This window comes from Octopus sinensis, linkage group LG6 (assembly GCF_006345805.1).
Source record: "Octopus sinensis linkage group LG6, ASM634580v1, whole genome shotgun sequence".
In the NCBI taxonomy this organism is placed as follows: Eukaryota; Metazoa; Mollusca; class Cephalopoda; order Octopoda; family Octopodidae; genus Octopus; species Octopus sinensis.
The window spans coordinates 106,498,401-106,504,633 of NC_043002.1; the positions used below are offsets into that span (position 1 = coordinate 106,498,401).

General features: G+C 35.1%; 1 long non-coding RNA gene across 1 annotated transcript in view; it reads right to left on the reverse strand.

Moving 5' to 3' along the window:
- Positions 1 to 465: 465 nt before the first annotated feature.
- LOC118764013 overlaps positions 466 to 6,233 on the reverse strand; it is a 13,025-nt gene continuing 7,257 nt past the window's right edge. The window contains exon 3 of the long non-coding RNA XR_004999790.1: positions 466 to 922. This is a non-coding gene — a long non-coding RNA (uncharacterized LOC118764013). The remainder of the gene's footprint in view (positions 923 to 6,233) is intronic.

Consider the following 6,233-nt stretch of genomic DNA (forward strand, 5'->3'; position numbering starts at 1 on the left):
TGGGTGTGTATATATATATATAATTATAAAAATTAATTAATTAAAACAGATCAATAAATATAATTACAGTTTCTTTCATAGAAAATAACAGCACAAAAAATATAAACAATTGAAAACCCTAAACGAGGACACAAATTGATTACAGTTTGAAGTCTTGGCTTCAGGTTAAAAAAAAAAATCACTGCTCGTTAGATAACATAAGAGTAACAAAGCACTCTTTATTAATAAGATGGATTGTTTCTCCCTGATTATTTAATTATCTACTGATTAGACAGACAGAGGCTGATAATTAGTCAGTCGATCAGAATTTTATACATCTTTTAAAAAAAATTCTTTGAACATACGAAAAAAATTACAAAAAAAAAACACCATCAGTGTCAATGCAGGAAATTGAACCCACGACGTTTTTGACTATAAAAATAACAATTTGTCCACTTGGCCACAGTTTCCTCTCCACTGTTTTTAAGTTACAGGTTTTTGTTTTTTTTGGGGGGGTGGGGGGGGAGTATATTTTTTTCTTTAAATTGTTTTTATTATTTTTTTTTAATATAAGGCAGTTTATTAAAGAATTGTAAGAAACAATAAGGCATGATTGGTTTGATCAGGGTTTAGGGGGCGGGGCATTCAGGTTAGAATCTGAGATTTCAGTAAAGTTAGAAATTATTAAAAGGTGGGGGGGGGCTACGGGCAAAAAGTTAGCACCAAGTGATAAAAGCTGGGGCTAGCAGCAACAGTACAGAGAAAATGGGGGAGGGGCCTTGATAGCATTCCCTCTCGTCAACCAGTGTGTGCATGTGTGTGTGTGATGATATGGGTGTCAACAGAATTACCTTACAACAGTCAACATTAAGTGGCATCACAAAAGATGGTTGAGGAAAGGATCTGAGCAGATTATAAGAACGGTTTTCAGAAAAACAAACTACTACACACACTCACAATATATATATATATATATATATATATAAACATGCATGTGTTTATACACACACACACACACACACCTATTCAACAAATGATGTAGTCTGAGAAGACCCGGAACTTATCACCATAAGGCACTGGTCCCACACAACCAGTCACCACAAGGCACCCAAGTAATTTAGGTTTTGAAGGGTATTAAAAATAATTCAATAAAAGACAGAGGGGTGCTGGGGGCAGAGGTGGAGTGAGTTAACCTCTAACTGTAGGAAGACAATCTCTAAATTGAAACACAACAATGGAACACCATTATTACCATTATTATTATTATTATTATTATTATTATTATTATTATTAAAAAAATAATTAATACTAAAAAATATCATTTTCAAAATCATTAAATATATTGTTATATTATTATTATTATTATCATTATTATTATTATTATTATTGGTAATAATAAAATGGCTCTAATTACTTGAATTTTTTGTCTTTTTTTATTTAAGGATGCACACAAGAGGTTGTGATATTCATGCCTTGCTCAAAAGAATTAATGACAAAATTAAACCTCTTTAGACACCTGAAAGAAGAAAGTCAATCAAATGATCATTGCATATCATTGATGATGATGATGATGGCTATAGACATACTTACATAATGATGATGATGATGATAATGATGATTGATGACAAGAGTAATGATATATATTAGCCAGGCATAAAGCCACTTCTGTTGAGGATATGTTTATTTATATATATATGTATATATATGTATATATATATTTGTATTTATATATTTAATGCATCATTATGTAATAACTGGTTTTTCTTTTCATTGACCGTATTTAGTAATAAAGGACAAAGGATAACACAATGGACAGAACAGGAGTTTAGTGATGTGGAAGATAAAAAGAAAGATAATAGAGATATTATATATATATATATATATCCCAGCATGGCCACAGCATCAGGGTTGAAGAGAATAGAAGAATATATATATATATATATATTGATTGATTTTCGTTGCTTTACTCTCCGCCTGTGTGATTAAACTTCAAGTATTTTGGGTTCTCTGGAAGACCCTTTTTTAAAGTAGAAGAAATGGCTAAGATTTTGGCTGCTATTTCTGAACTTCGGCATGCGGTGAGGCAATTCTTTTGCTGAACCCTTTTTATTAGTATATGTATATATATATATATATATATGTATATATCTCAGCATGGCCACAGCATTTAGGTTGAAGAGAATAAAAGGATATTGTATTCTACAAGATTTCTCAATAACGAAGTAACCACACGGCTAAGCCCACACATTATATATATATATATATATATATATATATATAGACACATATGAAATAATAGATCAGCAGAATGATATTTGGGATTTATGAATAATTCAGCAGTGTAATTAATTAAAATATCAAGGTAAAGTAACGAAGCAAATTAGGATTTAAAGATGACAGTTTATGGTGATTAATATTTAGGGAGATGGGGGGGGGAGCAGACAGACAGACAGAGGGGAAATGCAGAGATATGGAAAGGTACACACAAACTTCAGTGTGCATGTATGTGTGTATATATATATATATATATATATATAAAGTGTCTCACATACATGATTTACTAATCACAGCTAAATGTCGTTAAGGCATATCAACAGAGGGAAAAATGATATATATAGTTATTTTAATTTATATCTTTATTCCACCATTTTTTTACTATTTCATCTCAGCCTCCAGTCCCACTCCACCACTGTATTCTAAATTGTATGTCCGTGAACTGTTCTAAATGTTTGAGCCCCTGTGGCCAATACAAAAGTCATCATTATCATTATTAAAAACATTAGATCCGCAAAAGAAATCCTTTCAGAATTCCTTCAACCATTGATTTATAAAGATATTTCCTGAGTTTGTTCAAGAGAAACATTAACTACTCTGATCTGATAAGTCTCAAAAAGGGACCAGTGAACAACAATGGAGGGGGTCACAGCCCCTCTTTCCATAGCAAACCAGTAAAGAAGAGAGACAAAACTACAAATCTACAAAGTTTTAACTCAAAACATGAATCATTTCTTTGTGTATGTGTGTGTGTGTGTGTGTATGTATTATACACATATGCACATGGTAGGCTTCCTTACAGTTTCTCCCTTCTAAATTTCACTCACAAGGACATTGGTCAATTTGAAACTGTAGCAGAAGACACTTAACCAAAGCACCATGCCGTGGAACTGAACTTGGAACCTTTTGCGGTTCTGAAGCAAAGTTGATACACACATAGCTACACCTGTATATGCATGTGTGTGTGTGTGTGTGTGGTGTGTGTGTGTGTGTGTGTGTGTGTGTGTGTGTGTGTGTGTGTGTGTGTGCGTGCGCGCGCATACACATATAGATATAAAGACAGATAGATAGATAGATAGATAGATAGACAGACAGATAAAGATAGATAGATAGGATAATTTAGACAGATAGATTACATCTCACATGTACAGTGAGAAGCACTTGATCTGTATAACATGATGCAATGAAGTGTTCCTCGAAGAAGTTGTCATGGTTCAGCAACCAAATGTATTGGTAACATCCCCTGCAGGGGAAACATACATAGGGAACAAATGATATAAACTGCATCTTGTGTTTATCATAATATCTCTAATATAAATATTAAAAAATTTTGGAAGAAAATAATTATGTTTTTAATAAAAACATGAAACAATTAAAAAAGGCACGTTATAGAGGAGATTTCGACTGGGAGAAGTCGAATAATAATATTAATAATAATCCTTTCTATTATGTGCACAAGGCTTGAGATTTGGGGTGAACAGGGTTAGTCGATTACATTGACCCTTGTGCTCGGCTGGTACTGGTTTCATCGACCTTGAAAGGATGAAAGGAAAAGTGAACCTGGGCAGAATTTGAACACAGAACACAAAGCTGGAAAAAATGTCACGAAGCATTTTGTCCGGCATGCTAACAGGGGATAATAATAATAATAACAATAATAATTTCTAACATTAGCACAAGGCTTGAAATTCGAGGGGATGGTAACGATCAATATCGACCCCCAAGTACTTAAGTGGTACTTTAATCTCTGAATGATGAAAGACAAAGTTGACCTCCAAAGGATTTGAATCCAGAAAACAAAGAACAGGAACAAAATAACACAAAGGCATTTTCCCCAATGCTCTGCTGGTTCTATCAATCCAGTTCCTCATAATAATAAAGATGATGATGATGATGATGATTGCTTACACGGGCATGAAAACTTAAGAAAATTCAAGTGGGTGGGAATGTATTAAATGAGATCAGGTCACTGTGCCATGATGCTCCACCGTGTCATGCTGCACTACAGAATATACTACTGTGCCAAAGGTTTGCACAACGTGCCATACAAATGCACTCAATGACACTGTGCGACACTGTGAAATACTATGTCACAGTGGACAGTGCATCTCACAGCTGTACACAATGTATTAATGGGCCATGGTATCACACAGCTCCAATGTGCCTCACCAGCAATCCAATTTTTTTCACCTAAAGTGGAGTAAAACCCTCATCCCTTTTCTATTGGTATATAACTGCTACTTTATTATTATTATTATTACTATTATAAAATCGTGTGGAGGAGTGTGGAGTGCCAACCCCAATACTACAATGAAGTCTCTACATGCTGTCACACCAAACCAAGTAGAAATATAAGAAACCAAAAGCAACATCTCCAGAAAAAGCTACAATCAAAACCAAACTTTGACAAATCAAGTTTCCACATGTGTGTGTGTATATATATATATATATATATATATATATATACATACACACAAGAGCATGCATACATTTCTCAATATGTACATGCATGTTTCTGTCTGTCAACATATGAATGAGCAAATATAGCTTTTTATGTTTTTACCGAAAATATCATCCATCAGAAAAGTCTCAGGTCAGTGTATCAAACGGGAGCATTGACTAAAACTAACGTGGCAGGTGAGGGTTCAAACCACGGTTGGAGTAGCGATTGATTATAGCCAGCATTTTTACTGAGTAACTGCTTTTTGGGTTAATAGGCTGATAGTGTTGTTTTAGGCTGATAGCTTTGACGTAAGAGGAGAGCATTGATGTAAGCCAATAGCACTGATGTAGTAGGCCAATAGTGTACATTTAGACTGATAGTGTAGATTTAGGCTGATAGTACAGCAGTAAGTTGATAGTGTTGATGTAAACTGATGGTGGTATTGCATGAGTGGTAGTAGGTGTTTACAGACACATACACAATATACACATGTGAGCCTATGTATGTACATATGTGTATATATGCACCCCTTATATATTCGTGTACATATACACACACACATACCAATACCTATGTGTATATATACACATACATACATATCCACATGTGTATATATATGTGTATGTGTGTGTGTGCAAATGCATGTAAGTATAGGTATGTGTATATATAAGTATGTACATGAATATATAAGTTTATGCATATATATATACATAGACACACAAATGGATAATTGCCGAATATTCAGGGAGTGTGTGAAGTCAGTCAGCAGTGAAAGCTAATTACTGTACAACAGTGACGAGTGGAACCCAGACGAGGATGTGTAGAAGGAAAGAAGGAAGAAAGCAATGAAAAGGTTAACATGGGAAGGAAGGAAGGTTATTGACTAACAGACAGACAAAGATGCAACTGTATACAAACAATTGCATACCTTCCTCAATTGCCCAGCGTGAACACACGGTGACACAGTTCACTGCACACATGCTGTTCACATTCGATCCCAGCATGTGTAGAGCAAATGGGCCACATGGTATTCACATGTAGAGTCGGGGTTTGTAGCAGTTAGGGCTGAAGGGTCAATGGCACAACTACAAAACAGAATCACCGACAGGAGGAGGGACAACATCGATGTTATTCCAAGTCGTACCATTCTATTCTACCAAAGCTGGTTGTTCTTCGGACAAATGGACAAATCACAACATTGAAACCCTGGCCAAACTGACCGATCACAACACAGAAACAACATCCATACTTGACTAAATTGGCCAATCAAGCCAACTAGACTGACCACCCAGTAACATATAGAAATTAGTGACAGCCTCAGTTAAATGAGGCTGATCAAACACATTGAACAAATAGTCATAACTATCTGAAGTGGTTAGTCAAGTCAAGGGCAGCTAACTCCAACCAACAGGAGTTAACAGTTTGGACAGACACATCACTGCAACAACAATAACAACAACATGGTAGTCATGGCGACATGGTATACAGCAATACATACAACCAAGAAACACCTGCTAGCTGCAGTGGCAGGTGTTCC